Below are 13,583 nucleotides of genomic sequence, written 5' to 3'. Positions count from 1 at the left end.
ATGTTGCTTGACAGGTGCTCGGCGCATCGCCTACATATCCACGTCATGTTAGATAGCATCTGTTTTGCCTGGTGTATCCGGAAACAAATGATTAAACTCAAGTATCAAATCTTCAGTTCATTGCGTCCTTTTCTGATAGATGACACAGTTTCTTGTCCAAGTTCGCGAGCACATCTGAATTCCGTAACTTAACACCACAGTCTAAAATACCTACATCTTGTACACCACCATCTAAGTCTAATTTACAAATATCAGCTGTACTTTCACTTTGTGATGGTACAGAGGCCAAAGTAGCAATAGGTTGAGAGGTCTTGCTCTCTTCTCTATCTACATATATTTCTTAAGCATATTAACATGACATAATTGAGTTTTCTTGCGCCTCCCTGGAGTTTGTACAATGTAGTTAACATCATCAACCTTTTTCTCAACAATATAAGGTCCAAAATATCTAGCTTGCAAAGGCTGACCCGGTATTGGTAATAGATGCCAAAATTTTGTCACCTGGATCAAAACTTCTTGCACGGGCATCTTTATCATACCATGTTTTCATTTTGGTTTGAGTAACGGCTAAATTTTCTTTTGCCAGTTCACATGCCCTTTGTCAACCTTTGCTTAAAGTTACACACATAATCTAAGAGATTCACTTTAGAAATCTTCGTCCAAAATTTTGTCTTTCAAAATTTTCAAAGGACCACGTACAGTGTGTCCAAACACAAGTTCAAAGGGACTAAAGCCAAGAGATTCTTGTACAGATTCTCTAACGCCAAACAACAACATGTGTATACCTTCGTCCCAATCTCTTTTGTTTTCAAAACAATAAGATCTCATCATATTCTTCAATGTCTGATGAAAACGTTCTAAAGCACCCTGAGACTCTGGATGATAAGCACTAGACTTATACTGCTTGATCTGGAGCTGGTACATGACTTGTTGAAAAATACCAGACATGAAATTCGAACCTTGGTCCGATTGGACAGCTTTTGGAAGACCAACCAATGTAAAGAATTTAACCAAAGCCTTGACTATGTTAGGGGCCTTAATATTTCTGAGTGGAATGGCTTCAGGTATAAGCGTGTGGAAGCTCACATAAATAGTTAATAAGATACTCATTCCCAGACTGAGTTTTGGGTAGAGGACCTACACAGTCTATATTGACTATACTAAATGGTTACTCAAATGCTGGAAAATGGGGTGCAAAGGATGCAACAGGGATTTTCTGATTAGGTTTCCCTACCAACCTGACTAAGTATGACAAGACATACAAAAAATCAGCCACATCCCGTTTCAACTTGGGGCCAAAAGAAGTGATCTATAGATCCTGTTATAAGTCTTGGTCACACCTAGATGCCCTGCCTTAGGTTCGTCATGAGACAAACTTAGAATATCTTGCCTATTACCTCGGTTGGGACAACTATTTGATTGAAACCTTCCAGTCTTCCTCGGGAGACACATCAGGGGGGCGCCACTTGCGCATCAACCACACCTGACATGACGGAAGTAACCCATAAACCGGGACTTTCTCAGCCTCTTCCTACACTCAAAGCCCGATGTACACAACAAGGAGATTTCAGGATCTTTCTCCTGTTCTACTATAAGCTCCTCTCTAGACAAAGATGATTTACTCATCATGTCAGACAAAGATGTACCCTTGTTAGGAACAACTCTATCACTATCAAGAGTCTACAGGATTGCTCAAAAGATCACACTTTGCTCCCGGACATCCTCTATTTCATGAGCCAAGAATGTGTCACCTTACCCTGGACTATAATGATCCTCATATACTGCGATCATCAGAAACCTTCTTACTCATATGAACGAGTTTACCACGCAACAATGACGGGAAAATACCAGGAAAATTGCCTGTTGTATATTGTATCAGGCATACATATGTTTTTATCTCGTGGTATTCTGGGACACTTAGCGGGATATAACCATAAATTTCTACTCCAGCCAATAGTAATTGCCTAATGACGAGCGCCACGCCCTCTATGGGAAGTTTCCGGTCTAACTCCACATTGGGTGGACAGGGCCCAGTTACAAATCTGGACTTTAATAAAAACAACAATGGAGATGGCAAATTAACTAACACCTAAATCTACACCTTGATAGCAAAATAAACCCCTAACTACTACCACATGTGTATCTCCTCTGACTTATGGCAACTACGCCATCTAATATCAAAGAATGAGAAGCCACTGTATTCTTCGCAAAATCTTCACAGGTTTCAAGTTGGTAATATCCACATAGTCAAGTGAAAACAAAACCTTCAGGAAAAAATGAAGGGAGTGTTACCTTCTCCAAGACACTATCAGACTCTGAGCTCTTAATCTCAAACAGACACTTTAGATTCTTCCACATTATTCAGGGCTAAGTTTCTGACTAGGCTTTTGACATAGCTAACACAGAAGGAACTGACTGTTTACCGCCTGTGCTCCTTACGCTCCCCGGAGCAGGAATAAAATCATCAGGACATAGTATGCCCTTACTTTCTATGCAGTATTACAAACAGGGACCTGTAGGAGACCCACACACTGCCCTATGAATCTGTTTTAGAATCAGACTTAGTCTTATCACTCCTTAATTTAGGTTTGTCGTTAGAAGGGCAAACAAAGGTTCGGGATCCTTGGGCTTGACTCCAAATTGACTACGAAAAAAAATAATACATGTGGTACGTTTTTGTCATTGAGAACTGTTTTTAATCAATTGAGCCTTTGTGGGTCGAGAGCGTTAATAATCAGGCCATGTGTAGCTGCTTTCATCTAAGTGTTTCATCCTTTTCTCTCATCTCAATTGAGTTTTTATGTTTGTGTTGGACCACAACGTTTAAACTCCTCTATCAAACAAATAAATTGCTCCAATTTTCCGAAATTCTCTAATCATTTCTTTTGCATATCACCACCACACTTTTACTTCATATTGGTTCCTTTTTCTATGGCAAATTATACATGAGTTTTGTTTCATCTCGCTTTCTCGGAGTTTCGAAATATTTTCTGGCACCGTATAGTCCTCAGGAACTAACTCATAAGCTTTCAAAATAGCTTTCTTGACTTCTTGGTAAATTTGAAATATCATCAACAGATAAAGAAGAATAAATGTCTCTAGCTTTACCAATCAAGACACTCTGAAGAAGCATCTGTAAGCTTATCTTCAGGCCATATTTCATACTATCAGCTATTTTCTCAAAATGTAGAAATAATACTTGTCAACTTCTTTCTCTTGAAAAGGAGGAACTAACCTAATATTTCTACTGACATCATAAACATCTGTTTCCTTGTAAACCCCTAAAACAAGTTGGATTACTTGAACCGTCTTGAGAAGCTAGCTCTAATTCTTTAATTCTATGTTCTGTTTCAGCTTGAATTTTCTGCTTCACTCTAGTTCCTAACATCTGATCTCTCTCGATCTACTTTTTCTTTTAATTTTATCTTTCCATTTCTTTTTCTCTTAACTCTCTTTCTTTTGTCTATTTCTTTTTCCCTTAACTCCTTTTTCTATTTCTCTTTCTCCTCATTTCTTTCTCTATTTGTTTCTTTTTCATTTCATTCTCTATTTGTTTCATTTTCATTTCATGTTCAAGTTCCATTTGTCTAATTTGGATTTCTGAGCTGACTGTTTCCTCTATATCACTATCTAATGCACTTGAGTCAAATTTGCCATTGTCAAACAAAAAATCTTATAATTACATTCCTAAATTTCAGCTTTCCTCATAAATTAGTTTTGATAGTAAGGCCTAAATGTTTACCCAATTCACAGTAATTCTTCTTACTAACTTGCAAAAGAAACTTCCAGGGATGGCGCTTTAACTAAACGTTTAGTTCCTACCTGCATTAGTAGTCATATTTATCTAGCTGTTGGTTTCAAATGTAAACTCAAAGTTTGTACACACAAATTTGAAAATTTCTTATTAATTTTTCAAAGTTAGATTTCACAAATTGAATATCGATCCCGGACACGAGCCCCCAATTCTTGTTACATGAACGATTAACAGAAAGGAGAAACCAGCAGCTAAATTCAAAACTTCAATTTAATTATATATACAATATTATACAGAGATGGTTTACAATTATCTAGAGTAATTGGTGGTGGTACAAGTGTTAATACGATGATTTAAAGTGTTACTTATCTGTATGCGAATGTCCTGGTATAATCCTTGATCCCTTCCCAGGTTTCAATATTAACAATAATCACAAATCCACAAGGAAAATTGAATGTCCACAGATTGATTTGTATAAAGTTACTGGCACTTTGAATATATCAACACACAAAGTGTTGTAATAAGCCACAGATAAAGTCAACATTAGCTCACCCCATATAGAATCTTATTTGGCGCTGTTCAATTTACTTGTTATGTCGTTATTACAGGTCTCATGTCAGTTTCTGATTTAGCCTTGGACAGCTGGTGTATATATTAGATAAATCCGTAATACTAGAATATTGGGAGTAACTTCTACGTCTTGATATTTCCTAACTAACAAACAGTAACCAATAAGTAAACACACATGCACTTTCATGGAATATAGTTAATTCTTAGATCTCTACTTAAAATCTACTTGGTTTACTTATAAATTATTTTGTTTAAACTTGAGTATATTTCTTGGAATGGTTCTTTAACACCTATAATCTATGATTTGTCCTTGCTCTAGGATGTATTGATAAAAAAAATTGCTATAGGAGTTATCTCCCTTATTCATAACTACATGTATTTAGTGTCATACATAACACTACATGTAGCGCTAACGCGCTACATTGAATATGTCTGTATCCCATTGCGTTCATACCACCTTTAACGCAATCAAAACACTGTTCAATCTCTATATGCAGCATTCTGGACTGAAACGCTCTTTTTCAAGGAGTGAAATAGGTGAAAATCTCTATCACAACTTCCCGATAAGTTAAAAGTGTACTAAATTATTAAAATATTTATGAAGGGTGCTGGATAGGCATTTTATGTTTATTTTCTTAATTGACCTTGAATGACCTTGAATTTCTAGGTCAAATATACCATACACATTTATTAGTTCCTTACTAATCACTATTTTAATTGTTAGTTGAAAGGTGATCATTTTCTGTCATAAATGTCTTTGGTATTTTATCCAAATATTTTCATAATACTGTGTACTACTACATGTATATTGTTTCATATCAAAAGTCAGATAACCGTTAAGACCCATGGGCATCTCGTTTGAGTATATATTTTAGTCCATAGTGATATTGTTCTCCATCTAAGTATACCACAAAAAAGTAAAGATGGGATATGGTTTTGGTAACTTACAATATCAGAGTTGTTTAAATTAAAGTGCAATAAAATGATACAATGTACGTGCAAAGGTTTCCATTCTAAGAACTTCAATAAGGCGATGTGATTGGTGGCGATAATTAACAAATATACATGCTAAGATACTCCTAAATTCAAAACATTCGGATAATGCAAAACAAATTTGTGGAGAGTAAGTGTGAAGAAATAAAAAAATCTTGTTTCAATAATAGTGTGAATATTATTTATTCACAAATTAAAACCATTTTGAAAACCAAGTGATTTGTTCAAAACGAAATTCCGCAAAATAAATCACGACTACGGGTCTTTTTAGCCGTCACATAAACGAAAACAGTTCAAATGTGATTTGAAAACGAAATTCCGCAAAATAAATCACGACTACGGGTCTTTTTAGCCATCACATAAACGAAACAGTTCAGATGGAATACAGCAAAAGCTCTGTCAGCATCGATACAATACAATCTAACAACTAGTTTTACATGTCCACAGACGGCAGACGACATCTCTGGATAAGCTTTGTGTAGACTGTAACTCTAACACCATTACTGGAGTTGGAAGATACGAATGTAATTGCATTCTCTATGATCACCATAGAAGTTAGAGACTACAAACTTGTCACCACGTACAGCTATTGCCATTGGTTTCCGTATTCCGTCAGCTGATGTCAACAGTTCCCTGACACGCGTCCCGTCCCCAGACATCTGTACGACGTTGTGTGAATCCTCACCACACACGTAGATGTTCCCCTCCCTATCTACGTCTATTCCCATAGCAACTCTCACAACACCACCGACCTTCATCACGTCCGTGTGGCGTTTGTCAGCCGACAGTCTGGACACTACAGCGTCTCCAGTGGTGTTAGTATCAACACTGACGATAGTGTCTCCCGTCACAGCGTCATGTGTCAGGTACCAACAGGTCCCCTTATAGTTGTGTATCAGGTCAGTGGCTCCGTCCTGTGTCATACTGTATACATTTCCTCCATCTTCACTGACAGCAAACCTCCCGTCAGTGTATGTAATACTGTACAAATATTTGTTTGCTTTAATGACACGTAACAGAGAGAGTTTTGAGTCCTCCACCTTTACGACATATACACCGGCATCACTATTGCCAGCGACTGCAACAGTATCGTATGTAATCAAACACATATCTCGTGGAGACCCAGGAAAGGTTAACTGATCCAGGTACTGTCCTTCATCTGTAAACAATTTCAGTTTATTGTTCCAGCAGTCGCTGACTACAATATTGTTATCAGGAAGATACACAATTCCACGTATCCAACACTCGCTTTGATCCCCTGGAATCTTTACGTTGAACTTTCCAATCTCCTTCACCTGACGTTCTATCAGAGGTACAGGTAGGAATCCAAGATCATCCGGAAAACTTCGATCCTGTTTCTCAATGACGATCCTTCCCAACATGTCATCACCTTGTGTACCAGGATCAGGAACTTGGTGATGAATACTGACTGACGTAAAGGACTCCTTCATCTCCTTGATCAGGTCCTTACACGACTCGACCTCGGCTTGACCTCTCAGGTACGATACTATTGCCTCGATGTGGTTGTTGGCCTCTACAGCTTTGACGGATGACTTTGCGGTATTCAACATCCCATTCATCAGACGTTCACATTGACGTAGCGAGGACTCGATGGCCATTTTCTCCCCTTTGTATCTTGCAACCAATCTATCCGTAACATCTTTTTGGAGCTCATTAAGTTGTTCTTCTATCCTTTGACGAAGATCTGCAATACTCTTCAACGCAACTTCTTGATTTTGTTTCAAAGATTCAATCTGTTCATCAAAGTACTTCACGAACGACTTCATGGCCTCTGTTCCCTTTTTCAGCATGTTTTCCAGGTCTTCTAGTTGTGTCCCATTTCTTAGTGTTTCTATATAATCTTTAGCTTTTTTCACATCTTCACACTGCCTGTGATATTCAATAATACATTCACGACATCCGACCTGTGTGTGGTCTTCGCAATACCAAGTCAACAATTCTTTGTGTTTTTTCGCATTTCGGCCTTGATTCTTCATTTTGCCTTCGGCTGATGTCACTCCCACTGATATCTAAGATATCACAATTACTGTGAAGAATATCATGATATTTTACCTTACATTCCCCACACAAATTCTAGGTTCAGCGTCTTACACCAAAATTTGGCTGGGTTAGTAGAAGTACCTTTGGACTGACAGGGTGTACAATACGGAATCTCAGATGACCGTTCCTTTAGCTGGATAAGGTCCTGGATCACGACATAAGTCGGGAACTGTTCTGCCCATTTCTCCTTTGATTCTGAGTGAGTGACAGGAGAGGTTATCTTGCGACAGATCGGACAAGGAAACGATGTTTCTGACACCCTCTTCCCAGACTGTTCCTTGGTGATGTAGGTCCCGAGACATTCTTGACAGAAGCTATGAAGACAAGGTAGAGACTTGGGTTGATGGAGTCTTTCAAGGCAGATTGGACACTCAAGTAAGTGTAGGTCGAGCTCTGAAGGGCGTCCACCTTCAGCCATTGTAGCGATATGAATGGATCTAGACTCACCTAAAATATAATACAAGAATGGAATTAGTTATAATTAATAATCATTTCTAATATTTCGGATGATGAACTTTAAAATTGTTCGTTTTTAAATCAGCAAGTCAGAGTATTGACATTTACAACTTTTATCAATTTTTTTATAGTTACATGTAGCTTTATGATATTAATATTTAGCTAGTATACAATGTAATTATATTGATAATAATAAATGAATTAATAATAATATCATAATTGCATTGTCAAATATCATGTACGTTATGATATTGATAATTGATAGGAACAGAAAGAAGACTTGCATGCTATGACAATACGAGTGAATAATAATAGCAATAGATGGACTTTTACTTTTACATTGCCTGGTCGAATTATCTGTTTATCATAAAGGGATTGGATTTCACTTTTATGTTAAAGGCCCACTACCTTTCCGGAGCAAAATATGAGATTTCTTAAAAACATTAATAACCTCAGAAAATATATACCGATGGCCTCAGATGAGGCTACAACACCAAACATATGCAAAATTTCCTGCGTAATAAATAATAACAATGGAGAGTCATTTCGCTGTTTTACCGTCTACCGCGCGCGGTATTTAGGACGACGGGGGAAAACATAAGACGACCCGCGTTATGAAAATTAATATTTTATTTATTTTAATTAAATTGTTTAGGAGGTGATAATAAGTGTAGTATTAATGTTAAGTTAATAACTTTTACAACTTTACAAAATAATCAATCTCGTTTTACATTCCCATTTAAAAAAATCAAAAACTGTTTCGGAAAGGTAGTGAGCCTTTAACCATGCTTGTATGAAGACAAAATTCATTTAAGAATATATTCTATGGGACGCGTTATAAATTGCCCAGATCAGTTTGTTATTCGTAATTAAGATATTTAATTTAAGATGTAATTCACATGATATAATTACTATTCATATCCAGTTTAAATTTGTTATTTACATTTAAGATATTTCTTTTACGATGTAAATACACAGAATGCAAATGCTATATTCAGTAGTTTAGAGAAGTTAAGGACAGATTTTATTCGTTTTTGTTACATTACTCTTACCATCATATTTAGATAAAATTGACATGTTTAAATGATATTATAAACCGTATCTAGCGGGATATAACGATGGGTTTATTGGGTTTAGCGAGGTGAATTATATTTTAATAAACATTTGTAGGAGAAGGGAGACAACCCATTGTTTACGTCGATAAGATATTCTACTTTCGGTTTGTATAGCCAAACGACAGTGACTACATTTCATAAAAGCGACAGGTTAACAGACTTGAACTCGACGACAGGAAACTACTGTAGAATGACAAAGTTTGGTATTGCACGTAGAAAACTATGAAATGTTTGTAAATGAGCACATACATAACTATTACGATGGTAAAGGGAATCAACTCCTTGTTTAACAGCAATACTATCATACAGCAGAATATAAAATGTGCAAAAATGTAAAATGAAAGTACTTAATCAGTGTGGTAGTATTTTGCTATGATAGGAGATAATATACTCATATTTTATATATCTATATAGGTGTTACAAGACATATATTTACATCAAAATGTACGAAATTACATTCCTACTTTCGGTTTATATAGTCTAACTACACAGTCATCATAATCTGTCAATATTGTTATTCTTTTTTTCCAATATCAACATATATCATCAGATTTAATTTCAGGAGGAATTAACATATGTTAATGATGGATATTACCAATAATAACGAATTACAACTCGTGTACTCACCACATAGAAACAGGAGGCTAAGGTAAGCCCAGGCAGACGTCAATAGCAATATTTCAGGGATTTCCGGTTTTCCCGAATGTTCACGGAAACTTTCCCGAGATGTTATGATTAATACCGACATTGGATACTTATCGTCTGTTTGTTTAAATGTTTACCTAAGGCGATACGTGTCCATAGTAACTACAGTCTACTTGTTACGTCTATACTATATAACTATTCTGGGTTTTAAATAAACTCGTCTTATTATAATCTAAGGACGGTTATGTATATATTGACCGATATTAGAAACGATTAAAATTAATCCACAAAAAATAGTGGTTAACGTACAAACAATCATACTGACAAATAGATCATGTTAAATGTAAATAGTACTAGATATCGGCAGTTCTGGTTCTATATTTTCAAACAAGGTGTATTTTTAAATCATAGCAATTTTACGTTTATCTTGTATATCTAGTATTGTAAATTCCTTATTCTCAGGAAATAAATTTAAATAGTAACATTGACTGTATTCCTCAGTTAGTTAAAATTTTGAAAAGACAAGCTTTAGCATGTAATTTGAAAATTAATTACGAGAGTTTAGATAAACATATAAAAACAGTGACGCGTTGGGAACTTCCCATAACTTTAGTATCTATAGTTATACTGTGATTACATCTTCATTCTATACATTTATCTTTCCCCATAAAATACAGTTAAATAGAGAGCCAATATTCTACTGTTTTATACTGATATAGTAAATACAATGCTATTTAAAAGAAAATGCGCTGACTTCATTAACATCATTCAACAAGGAATTTGATCGTGAGCTAGTTATGGGATACTTTACTGCATGTATGCTTTCACTGTTGTTTAATGATATTTTTTTGACTTCATTAAACATATTCAACAAGGAATGCACACGTTACATATAATGCACACGTTAGTATTGTACAGTGTATAGACATTTAAAATGCAGCAAAACGACTTTATTATTTATCACATAGACAGTTACAATATATCTATGAGGTCAGTTAACGCTCCAGACCAATTATTAAGGAATATTTTATATCTGTCAAAGTGAGGTTTACCGACAGAGGACAGATGGGTCAGATATTACCATGGAGATAGATTAGGCGGTTGTTTACAGTACATTTACAGTGCCTGAGTTGATGGAGTTGGACAAACTACGATTTACCCTGTTTTAACGTTGGACACCAATAGGTTAAATATTTCTTTTCATGTGGTTTGTATGATGATTGATAGATAATCGATGTTTGTTTCGTTCCAAATTGAAAATTTGCAAACAGTAACGTGCGATTAATACGAATTGCTGTCCTTTGATTTCCATCGTTTTAAGAAACAATTAAAATTATCGACAATGGAATGGCAAAGAAGGGAGACTGTCATCTTGATAAGATGACTAGCGTCTCAAATGTCCAATTTCATTACAATTCAACCTGTGTATACAGACAATCAGACTATAAGGACCATATACCTCTGTTCCTTGCTGGTCTTTATAGACCCGGTTTGATTGACTCTTCATTCAAGATCATACGGTTCAAATAGGCTAGTTTTTTTAAACCAATTTCCAAATATTTTATTGACAAAGAAATGTTAAGTGTCAATAGGATTAGACATCAGGCATAGCATATCTTAGTCTTCTCCTTATATTTGTGGTACAAACAAACAATTATATACATGGTGAGGTTTATACAAATAAGGGGAGGTAACTCCTTGATGAAGAAAGATATAATTGTTAACCATAGATATAATTTGTAACTCTATAAATAAGCATTTAAATTTCATTTTTAATGGCATAATCGAAATAATTATGATATGATACTAAATGTACTTAATGATAGTATGTCTATTTGGTGATATTGATTCTATTCACCACAACAGATACAGACTAATAGAATCTTTCACCCGTTTGGGGTGAGACAGGAGAATCGCAATCCCAGGGGTAAACACTGTTTGACAGCTTAAGAATCTTACCTCCTGCCTCTCCCCAAAGAGGGTGAATTATTCTTTTTCTCTTACCCCGTGCACCACTTTGTGTCTTAAATAAACGTGTCACTTATGCAAACAAGGATGATGTAACCTCAATGAATCGTCGTCTTCGTCGTCTTTGTGATGCCATTTCATTGTTGTGGTGACATTATAATACTATTAACGCGACGTCATGATACTGTTGTTGTGACGTCATACAATTGTTGAGCATGTGCAAAGATCTCGTCCTGTCTGGGGTAAGAGAATATAAAGTCCATATGTGTATAACAAATTAGGCATCCACTGATGGGAATGAAGAACCAATCTCACAAAATAGAGATATATTTGATTTGTTGAGTTTTATCTTTTTTTATATTTAAATTAAAAGTGTTTCATCCATAATTAAATCATTAGGAGTTACCTCGCTTGAATAGTTTGTTTCAAAAGACGTCTTGTGAATCACTACTGTATATATTTGTTTGTTTTCGCGATGTCGTCTTTGATACTTATTCGCGCGGAGAAATAGTCGTGCATTCGTCTTTTTCTGGTAGTTATACCATATATTACTTGATATTCTTTCCATTAGTATTAGGGTTATTTACAAAAAGCAATATACGTTTATGCATACGTATACAGATACGTATTTGAAGTGGAACAATCGTTATTTATTATGTATTGCAGATATATCTTCGCGTCTAAAATAGTAAATTTTACATGCAAATATATTGAACGATTATGTGGATGTCTTGGTAATTTATATGGTCTCAAAAGGCTTTCCCGATTGATCATAATCGTACGCTGGTTCTCTTTATATGGAATAAAAATGTGCACAGGTTGTTCGTATGAGTTTATTTCGGCGACAGTGCGACAAGGCGTCAGGCAGCAGTGCATGGTGCATTGTCGCTCTGTTGCATGACGCATTATTGCACTGTCGCCTCTTCGGTTGGCGCAATGTCGCTTATCGCTTGGCGAATCGTCGCGCTGTCATTTTTGCTTGGTGCACTGTTGTATTGTCACACTTTGCTTGGGGCGTTGTCGAAACGTCGCAAGGCGCATTGTCGAACTGTTGCATGAAGGGGTCGCGACTGGCAACAATGTGCCATACGACAGTGCGTCAAGCGGAGAACGAGAATGCGCCATACGACAATACGCGATGCGATACTGTTTGTCACATTTCGCAATGTCGTTTGACGTCGCTCGCTATGTCGTTTGACGTCGCTCAATGTCGTTTGACGTCGCCATTAGCTTCGCGCATTGTCGCATAACGCATTGTCGCTCTTTGCTTGGCGCATTGTCGCATGGTGGGTCGCCAATGCGATATAATGTGACATGAACAAAATCAACCCTCATAATGTTCGGTCCAACGAACCACACTAATCACTAGCGTACAATTTCGTTCCTTTGCGGTGGTATTCACGTTCAGTCAGGCACACATGATTACCGTGCAAAGATCATGTAGCTATTCAAAGACTACATTGAACAATGTACGATATAAGATATTCACAACAAACAAAATAAAACCAAAATAAATTAGGAAAATATAAATTTAATTTCCTGCATATATTTAGAAAATTCAAGATCCTGTTACAAGTCAATGGAAATGAATTCAAACAGGCTAGTTTGTTTTTTCAAACGTCTTCTTGTGAATAACTACTGTATATTTTTGTTTATTTTCGCGATTTGTTCTTTGATACTTATTCATGGGGAGAAATATTCGTGAATGTGACGAATTTTAGCGTTAATATTATATGTTACTTGTTATTAACCTGTATAACACTTCAGAAAAATTAACTTGTCCCACGCGAATAAAAAGTAACTATACCGTAATAGACCTAAAGAACCGATGTTGGATAAATCGCATGCTGTGATGAATATTTTCCAACTTATTTTAAAATGAATGACATCGATATCCATTTATGGTCACGTGTGTCAAATTGGCAAATATATTACTTCCTGTCAATAAATAGTTGGCGTTTGCTATTGCGTTTGTTTAAATGTATAATCTTGACCTCCATTGAATATCACAACTTCTAAAA

At 36.0% G+C, this 13,583-nt stretch overlaps 1 pseudogene; it reads right to left on the bottom strand.

Moving 5' to 3' along the window:
• Nucleotides 1-5,534: 5,534 nt before the first annotated feature.
• On the bottom strand, nucleotides 5,535-9,835 carry LOC138311097 (E3 ubiquitin-protein ligase TRIM56-like; annotated as a pseudogene).
• Between the last annotated feature and the right edge of the window lie 3,748 nt (nucleotides 9,836-13,583).

The sequence above is a fragment of the Argopecten irradians genome, chromosome 16, assembly GCF_041381155.1.
Source record: "Argopecten irradians isolate NY chromosome 16, Ai_NY, whole genome shotgun sequence".
In the NCBI taxonomy this organism is placed as follows: domain Eukaryota; kingdom Metazoa; phylum Mollusca; class Bivalvia; order Pectinida; family Pectinidae; genus Argopecten; species Argopecten irradians.
This window is presented reverse-complemented; position numbering and strand designations above follow the sequence as displayed.